This window comes from Sinohyriopsis cumingii, chromosome 8 (genome assembly GCF_028554795.1).
Source record: "Sinohyriopsis cumingii isolate HCF-2022 chromosome 8, ASM2855479v2, whole genome shotgun sequence".
NCBI classification, from domain to species: domain Eukaryota; kingdom Metazoa; phylum Mollusca; class Bivalvia; order Unionida; family Unionidae; genus Sinohyriopsis; species Sinohyriopsis cumingii.
This window is the reverse complement of record NC_142968.1, coordinates 23165894-23176159: the sequence shown is the minus strand read 5'-3', so window position 1 is coordinate 23176159 and position 10266 is coordinate 23165894. Positions and strand designations below refer to the sequence as shown.

General features: G+C 36.2%; 1 long non-coding RNA gene across 1 annotated transcript; it reads right to left on the bottom strand.

Annotated features, from left to right (window-relative positions):
• Nucleotides 1-1152: 1152 nt before the first annotated feature.
• Nucleotides 1153-9824, bottom strand: LOC149793138 (uncharacterized). The gene is made up of 3 exons (XR_016422719.1): nt 9684-9824; nt 6376-6520; nt 1153-1342 (listed from the first exon to the last, which is right to left on the bottom strand). It is a non-coding gene; the product is annotated as an uncharacterized LOC149793138 (long non-coding RNA).
• Between the last annotated feature and the right edge of the window lie 442 nt (nt 9825-10266).

Genomic DNA, 10266 nt, shown 5'->3' with positions numbered 1-10266 from the left:
TAGGGGTCATATTCTGGAAACCTATGTTATAAGCATAATCGCAAATTTCATCAGCCAATCAGATGAAGTCTTATATCTTAGCATTTGAAGAAGTGTGGATGAAGAGCATGAATGTGTACTGAGTGATTTGATTCACTTTCAAATTTTTCAAAACTGCATTTCCGTTGGCTAATTCAAAGGTCACCAGAACAGGACCCCTAATCGGTCACTGTCAGATCTTCATGTAGGACAGTGTGGTTCTACTGAATAAAATCAGTGACTTTTGTCGTGCGATAAACAGATTCTTCCATTTGTATTTTAACATGTACATGATGTAATACTAATGTTAATGTACAAAAAAACATTTATTCTTGTAGTCAGTGACCTTTCACCTTTCCTCCATAGTCAAGTGCATGCTATCCATAAAGTCTGGAAAAGGTACATGTTTAAAAAAACGATGAGTTAACCAGTAGGATCAAAGCCTAATAGGCTCCACATAAAAACATAATTATATAAGATGGGGTACTCATATAGTCAAAATCTTAATAGAGAAAGACGAAAACAAAATTGATTCACGTCTTCCCAATATTAAGTATCAAAACAAACTTGACTGATTCATCAAGTCTTCAAGTTCTCCTGATATGAAGTCTCAAAACAAATCTGAGTCGTTAAGTTTTCAATTTATCCTCCAAGTCACCAAGTCTTAATTATCCAGAGTTGAAGCAATTCATGGTGCTAAGTAAAACTTCCAAGTAAAACAGGGTCCATTATTCAGTGAAATATTTGACAGATACAGGTTAAAATTCATTCTTATATGGGTATATCTGACCAAATCTTACTTCAATTCACCAATTCATCATGATGTTGTTGAGTAGAAATCTAATTCGTGCTGCCAGGATAACTCTGCTGCAGAATAGGGGTGACAACTCAGCAAAAGTTTAATAGAGAAAATGTAAAAACATCAAACAAGTCGAAATCTTTTCAATATTAAACACAACTTCAAATTTAGTTTCAATCAACGAATTTTTTTCAAATTATTGTGTTATAACAAAATTTGTAATGTGACATACAAAGTATATTTAAACCCAAAAGAAATAATTAAAATGCTTCTCAAAAGACCTGCGGGAAAAAAGACTATAAATATATATATATATATATATATATATATATATATATATATATATATCTTCAAATCTTTATTATCTCAAGGAACAAACAGAATTCAGCATTTAATGAAATTAGGTCTTCAATAATCAGTTTATGAATTAATACATTTGTTCAACACCACCAAACTGAAACGGAGGTAACTGGTCTATTTGTGGAGATATCATACATATTCTTCAACAGACTAGATGTCAAAGGCCTGAAACAGAAGATATAGATATACATTAAGGAATGAAAGGAAAAACAACACAACAAAACAAATACTGTTTTTATGATAAGAACTTTATGTCTACTAAGACCAACTTGCCATCTTGCCAACAATACATGAAAGAATAAGCTTACCCAGGTTCTGTTAATGTATTATAGAATATGTCTGACCAGTCTGAGACCTGTACTTATAAGTATTACAGGTACAACTTGTACAGTTTGATACCTACATTCCTAAGTATTTTACAGGATGCACTTGTATGGTTTGGATCCCCCAATTTTAAATATTACAGATTGTAGAGTACAATTTGAGACCTGCACTCCCAAGTATTACAGGACAAACTTCTTACAGTTCAGGACCCCCACATCCAAGTATTACATGATGTACTGTAAAGTTTGAGTCCTACACTCCTAATATTACTGCAGAACTTGTAGTCTGAGACCCCCCACAGCCAAGCATTAAGGGATATACTGTACAGTTTGTGACCACCTACACCCATGTATTACAGGATGTTCTGTATAGTTTGAGACCTCCTACACCCAAGTATTTGAGGATGTACTGTATAGCTGGAGACCTACACTAAATATTATGGGATAGTCTTGAAAAAATTAAAAGTGAACAGTCAAAAATCTTCATTCAATTATATGTGCTCAAATGGAAGTATGACCTCAATACTGAATACCCGTAAGTTATCTTGGAAGCCCATAATCGAATGTAGACTTCAAAACATATTACCAACTTTTTAAAGAGGTTTGAAGAAAGAAAAAAAACACTGCAAATACATGCCATATAATTTGATGAAAATTCAAGAGAACTAGTGGAAATTAGGAAGAATATACCCTAAAAGATACCCACTGCTTCAATGGTTTATTACAAATTCATGTTTCTCTGCAATAACCATTTTATCAAAATTTCTAAATATGTACACAATATACAGCAACCAAAATAATGCCATTTAATCAAACCATTTTGTAACTCAACCTGATCCCCAACTTTCATTTTACAGCTTTTTGTATGTAAACCACTGTCATTTTGCATGATGCACCTCAATCAACCTGTGAACGCTGCATTTGCTATGTCATTTACCTCCTATTATGACAAGATTCAGTTTGTAAGACATATCTTTGTTGAATGTTGTTGTAGTGTTTAATGCCATTTTTCAGCACACGATAGGCTATACATGGCGGCCAGTATTAATGGTGGAGGAAGAACCCGGGAAAACCCGGAAAGAACCACCGACCCACGAGAAGCTACTGGCAAGCTTTCTCACATACCGACATTGGCTGAATCCGAGACTCGAACCCACGCAGGCAGAGGTGAGATGGCAGTGATCCGTAACGGAGAGCGCTTTAGACCACTTGGCCACTCGGGGCCCCTTTGTTGAATGAATATATCCAACAATTTAGATCAAATGGATCATTGTGATAATGTTTCATACTGTAACATATAGGTACAAGATGAAAATTTTAATTTATAATGCAATGGGACATACTGCCTGCACATATACATAGGATGCCTTTATATAGGCTATGCAATGATTAAGAAACCATGCAGTGCCTCCAAAATTTGAAATCGGTGTTCCCTTAAAATAAAATGCTTCTTATTGATGGTTCTTTGTTTTTCAAGAGTAAATAATATAGGTAGAAAGAATTTTTTTGTCAACAAATTCAGTAAATCAACCGGTGTAATGTTGTGTAATATGTGGTACATTCCACTTCAGCTGTTCCCTAGTGATGCCATTTATTATGCAAAAATGATCCACACTTCAACAAAAGAATTTATAGAAAGATCCTACCTCCTAAGCAGACATGTGAAAACATATAATTTTATCAAAAATGCATCAATGATATGCATGTTCATTTACATCAGAAGGTCTCAAACATGCAACCTGTGACCCACATGCAGCCCACCAAACCATATCATGTGGCCCGCAAAATGATTGGCATCAAAAGGCGTCATGAGAGATGACAAAGGTGGTGTAGCCTTTGGGCCATCACAAATGCTCTCATGTGGCCCTCAGGGTGGTTTGAATTTGAGACCCCTGATTCACATGATTATCAGTTTTGTAAATGTTGCAGCCTTAAAAATCAAAATTACAAAATACAAGTACTTTTGGAGCATGTCAGTTTCATAGACAATCAACCTCACCAGATTAAACATGAACATATTATGGGGCAACCATTTCAGTTTTGAGGATAGTCTGGATAATATGTGACAGAAATATCAGCAATTAGCAATCTTCAAAATGTACCAGCAAAGCAAGTAAACAAGAAATGCAGTAACAGATTCAACTTAATGAATATTCAATGACTATTTCTGTATTTGCCCAAACAAATGGTTGGGCATGTAAGGGATATTTTACTTCCCCTAAAAATTATAATGGCTGTGCACTAGTTCACTATATATTATCTGCAGATTCATCTTTGTCCATAGTATTGTGCTACTTGCAAGATGGCTTACCTCATCATTAGCGCAAAGTTGCCACACACACCCCAGTACAAAAATACTGATTTTCAGGAACAAATACTGATTTTTAAAACTTTAATACATATGTAACTATTTACAAAATTTACAACCATCAGTAAAGTAGGACAGTACCTTACTTAATTATTTAATGTCAAAGTTTCATGTGTTGCAATCTTGCATCTTCTGAATGGGGAACCCTGTTCCATTTGGGTCCCATGTAGAAGGTGCAAAAGCACAACACATAGACACAGGCTGTTTATATGAGCCTTTTCCACAACTTGTTTTTTTCTTCTTCAATGATTATCGATTCCAGTGTACCATCTTTCACTGATGATCTGAATCTTGTGTGATTTTCTTTATGAACCATTTTCATTCTAGCCATGAGTATTCCTTTGCAATTTTACTATCTGGAAAATGCATACAAAATAAATTGCAACACTAGTAACTGAAAAAAAGGTTCATTTCTAAAAGAAAATTAGTAAACCAAATTTTGATTGAATTACATCAAGGTTCTCTCTGGTATTTATATATTTCATAAGTTCAGGCTGAGTTGTTGATGATGAAACAAGAAGTTGATGTTTATTAGGTTATTCATGCTGTTTTATGTCATGGGTGCCTCCATGCCCAGTAGCAAAATCACATTATACAATTTGCAAAATGTGAAGTTTTCTCCTTTACTAGATGGTTTCACAAATCTAAATAAAATGGCACAATTGTCCTTCCAATTCTGTTTTCTTGTCTTTCCTCAAGAAAATTCTGAATCTTCTGCTTTCCTTTTTGACATGATTAGAGGTTGAATTTTAAGAAGATGAGATACAGTGATAATGGCAACTGTTTGTGCAATCCAATAGGCAGTTAAGGACAGGCATGGCAGCCTCATTTCGAATGAACAATCATACTTTAGTACTCTATTCCTATATACATGCCATACCTATTTATCAGAATGGAACCGAGCGCCCGTTCTAAACAGATAATTGCAAGGAAATTTTGATCAAATTTATTTATTTAAAAAACGTACATGAAAAATGCACACCCATATTCAGGTCCAAAATATGGGGAAAATGGGACACTTGGCAGCTATGTTAAGGGCTATTTGCTAAAGAAAGCAGTTTTACTTTTTGCAATTGTGCATGTGAACTTTGCTAAATTAATTTTAAAGAGTTTTACTAAGATGTTGGCTATCACTGGAAAATTTAGCACTCAACAAAACATGCAGAAGCTTAAAATATCAACTGCATTTTCCAAAATTAACAGGCATTTTGCATGTATGCCCGAAATAAGTTCAAGCCCTATGTCAAATTCTGTTCTGCAGTTTTTCATAAGTTTAGATTTTTCCAAATGAATGTTACATGTCAGCCATATTTGATTAAAGGGATCAGCATCATTTTTATACAAACATGAACCGCCTCCTTGCTTAAAAGATTTTTGCTAAATTCTGTTCAGCAGACTCGGGGGGGGGGGGGGGGGAAACCTGATTACTGGTTTTTCTATTTTTAGCAAGGACTGCCATATCTGTTTGAAAGATTCCATGTCATGATGCTCCCTTCAAATTGGTTGAAATCACTCATGTGGTTGGAATCAGTCTAATGGATGAAATTGGTTGAAATGAGGTTTAAATCAGTCATGTGGTTATCAAGAGGAGGTAAACAGAAATTCTGATGCAAGGCCAACAATGTACAATGCTGGACCTTACACACGACCATGCAAGGCCAACAATGTACAATGCTGGACCTTACACACAACCATGCAAGGCCAACAATGTACGATGCTGGACCTTACACACAACCATGCAAGGCCAACAATGTACAATGCTGGACCTTACACACGACCATGCAAGGCCGACAATGTACAATGCTAGACCTTACACACAACCATGCAAGGCCAACAATGTACGATGCTGGACCTTACACACAACCATGCAAGGCCAACAATGTACGATGCTGGACCTTACACACAACCATGCAAGGCCAACAATGTACGATGCTGGACCTTACACACAACCATGCAAGGCCAACAATGTACAATGCTGGACCTTACACATGACCATGCAAGGCCGACAATGTACGATGCTAGACCTTACACACAACCATGCAAGGCCAACAATGTACGATGCTGGACCTTACACACAACCATGCAAGGCCAACAATGTACAATGCTGGACCTTACACACAACCATGCAAGGCCAACAATGTACAATGCTGGACCTTACACACAACCATGCAAGGCCAACAATGTACGATGCTGGACCTTACACATAACCATGCAAGGCCAACAATGTATGATGCTGGACCTTACACACAACCATGCAAGGCCAACAATGTACGATGCTAGACCTTACACACAACCATGCAAGGCCAACAATGTACGATGCTGAACCTTACACATAACCATGCAAGGCCAACAATGTATGATGCTGGACCTTACACATAACCATAAGTTCACATTGCACTTCCTATTGAACTGCTTGTACTTTAACTTAGTTTACAAACAAAAAGCAGTGAAGGAGAAAATGAGATATCACAAGATAACATATCCAATAATTAAACTGGACAACGTACCTAATAAATATATGGTTTTGGTGTTTTATTACTTCTTCAGGATTTGATGTCGTACCACAATGAATGGTAAAGAAAAAGCACTCGTGAAGAAGATGGTGAACAAAGCAGTCAGCTTGTATCTGTTGTGGATGTCAAAGGGAAGGTTCTGAAAAACAAAAGATCAAAACTATGTCAGTTATTTCGAAACAGAATATTCACACCTGCCTACCTGGTGACAAATTCATAAGCATGATCTAATCAAAGAAAAAGTTTTTCAGGCACAAGCCCAGGGATGGTAACATAAATGAACTCACAAGCCCTGAAAAATTCCTCAAGCCCAGGGCTGGTAACATAAATAAACTCACAAGCCCTGACTCAAATTCCACAAGCCCAGGGCTGGTAACATAAATAAACTCACAATCCCTGACTCAAATTCCACAAGCCCAGGGCTGGTAACATAAATAAACTCACAAGCCCTGACTCAAATTCCTCAAGCCCTGGGCTGGTAACATAAATAAACTCACAAGCCCTGACTCAAATTCCTCAAGCCCAGGGCTGGTAACATAAACTCACAAGCCCTGACTCAAATTCTACAAGCCCAGGGCTCGTAACATAATTAAACTCATAAGCCCTGACTGAAATTCCTCAAGCCCTGGGCTGGTAACATAAATAAACTCATAAGCCCTGACTCAAATTCCTCAAGTTCAGGGCTGGTAACATAAATAAACTCACAAGCCCTGACTGAAATTCCTCAAGCCTGGACTCCAATTTCCACATGTCCCCTTTTTGAATATTGTCACACAACATTGCAATAGCTACAATCAGAATATAAATTCAATTGGATTCAAAAGGGTTTGAAGGTAATGCAAGTGTCATTAGTGTTCATCACTACACTCATAGGTGACTGGATGATCCTGGTGTTCCAACTTCTCTGCTCAATTCTATGAGTGAATCCTGGTCAGAACTGAGTTAATGTAAGTCAATGTGCTGTTTGCTGCAGCATGTGCAAAAAATTAATAGCCCCCCACCAATCTTTATTTCATGCCAGTATGCTTCACAAAGTAAAACTGTCAACCAAGAGTTCAGAAATTTATTTTGTTAGGCTTTAATTGCTTCCTAAATCAGCTTTAAAAATGAATTACACTTGAACACTATTACGACAACTGAAGTTTTGTATGCAGTAGAATCAGACTTCAAAGAAATATTGCCGCTGTTTGCAAACTTGTTAAAAATAAATATGGCTTAAATATTCTCATTCAAGGCAATAACATGTAACAAATTTTGTTCTTGTACACACATCTAGCATCTCTTTGATTTACCTATAATGGTTTGTTCCACTTCCTGATCTTACCTATGCATATTAGCACAATGGGCTCACCCACTGCAGCCTTCAAACAAATCTCGTTAGCTACTGTCAGCCAATTAATAGGTGAAATGGTGGTTTATATCTGACCTCTTTACCTTTAAATGCCACTATTTAAACTGCACAAGGGATAGCTTTACATTCGCTCCAGTCATGATTGTTTACTGTTTATACATGATACAAATAATGGGCATATACTAAAAGTGGTGTGGTTTTATTAGTTTTTTTTCTTCTTCAGAACAAGATTACTGAAAATTGTGTTTTACTGAAACACAAAGATGTCAGAGGGTTTGGAGGTACAAAATCATATTTTTAGCATGACTACATGCTTCAGTTTGATTAAAATCAGACCTCATTTTCATATAGGACAGTGGTGATCTGATTTAGACTGCACCATATTATGGCAGATATCTCAACATCTTTAAAATACATCTATACATTTCATCAGTGCGTTCAAAGTTTCCTCAGTCTAATTAGATTTTATTTTTAAAAAACCTGATGGACATCTCACTTAGAATACAGGACAGGTCCGATTTAAAATTAGAGGGACCCCAGGCATCCGGCTATCAGATTTTTGGAGCACTGCTAAATGACCAAAAAAGTGTAATCTGAATATAAAAATATCTATATCTTACAAACCATAATTAGAATAAACTACATGAAAAATGTACATTTAGTTTTGCTACTAACCTGGACCCTCAAATGGTTAAAGCTCTTGTCACAAATGGGCAAAATCCATGTGGATTGCTACTTAAAAACAAACATACTGACAAATTATAAAACTGAACCTGTTCTTGGAAAATTAGAAGACCTATCTCATCAACTACATCAACAATAATAAAAGTTACGATTCCGTGTAATGATATATTTATACTTACAAATGAAGGATTGGTAAGCACTTACTTAATAGGCTTAAAATGATTATCTAGTCACCTTGAAATCAGAGTCATGCGTCATGTTTGACAAGCCGACTTGGAGACTGAAAACACTTATTTTTATCAGCAATTTACTTAGCATTAAGTATGTATCGGTCTCCTGTGGTTATCATGCAAACAAACGTTCATACATACCGCTTGTGGGTGCAACATGTTCTGTAGATTTATCATGCTGGAACAAAATCTGACATTCATTAGAAAAGAGTGCCTTTTCCTATTTCCAAACACATTGCTTTAAAGAAATCCCACAAGTTATAATACAAACAATTAACACCTACTCACCTTAAAATTGGCAACATGCATCATAATAATTTTGGACAAGCTCTTTAAATTTTAGCTGGCAAACTCACAACCCACACAAGACTCAAAACCCACACATATTGCTATGATGTCTGCAATATGACAGTTTATAGTGATATCTAGCACTGAGGCATCAACCTGCCAACATGTAGTATCATGTCCCACCCAGTCACATTATCCTGATACCAGGCTGACCAGTCCTAACATTAACATATGCGTTAATAAGAAAAATGTGAGACTGACCCTGCTATTGATATGATAGGTCTTACTTCCAGCACAAATGGTGCTGTGCACCTTGTTCCCTGGTTGACCAACAGGGGAACCCGAGACCAAATTTTCAAGAATATCACGCACACTTCGCAGCCCATGTTGACAGTTACATACATTAAAGTCTAACTGAGGTACGTAGATTATTATGTCCTGAGCAAAAAATTATAAATGGGAGAAGCGTTTGCAGTTTAAGCAAAAAAGCATAATTTTATAAGAACCCCCCAAAAATGTCTCACTGCTGAAGAAAATTGTTATATTATTGATATAGTCGGTACAATAGCTCTAACAAACTAATGTATTTTATCATGTAATGAAATCCCGAGTCGAAATAAAATTTGTCTGTCTTCGTTTCACCTTGAAACTTTAGTGGTAGAGGTCCCGTTTGGAACACACATTTGTCCTGTCTGAGGCATAAAACAATAAAAATAAACACATGTTTTAAAACTATAAATGTGCCTTACTGCGCCAGGGAGTCCATGCTGATGGATCTCACTCTTTCTAGCGACCGTGGTGGAAAATCTACGAGCAATAATTCGGCCCAACATCTTGCGTTGTGTAACGTGCAACTGCTAAAGGTCATACTATTCATACAACCTGTAAATTGATTGGAAGAGATAACCGAATGGACCAATCAAAATTGAATTTACACATGTGGTTATAACTAAAAGTGGAGCAATAAATGAATTGTCATTTTCTGTTTATGGTCGTAACAATTATTTGCTGTTTGTATTTCAGAAAAAGACCTTAGTTTAATTTTTTTTAAAGAAGGAAAAACACAACTCCAAACACAACAAATATTAAAAATATTCACAATTGTATATGTGACTTTGATTTTTATAGTATGCTTTAGGCCTTTTCAACAAGTTACTTACTTCGCTTAGATAGGGGGCGTTGTCATCACTTAATCTACTTTCAGGGGCTATGTTAAGGTCTTACTGGATGGTTTATCTGGTGGACTCAGCTAATTAAGATCCCATAGAAAACCTATGCAAATACCATGATGTTAAAAATTCAATAACTTAAAATTTCAGAGTACTCATGATC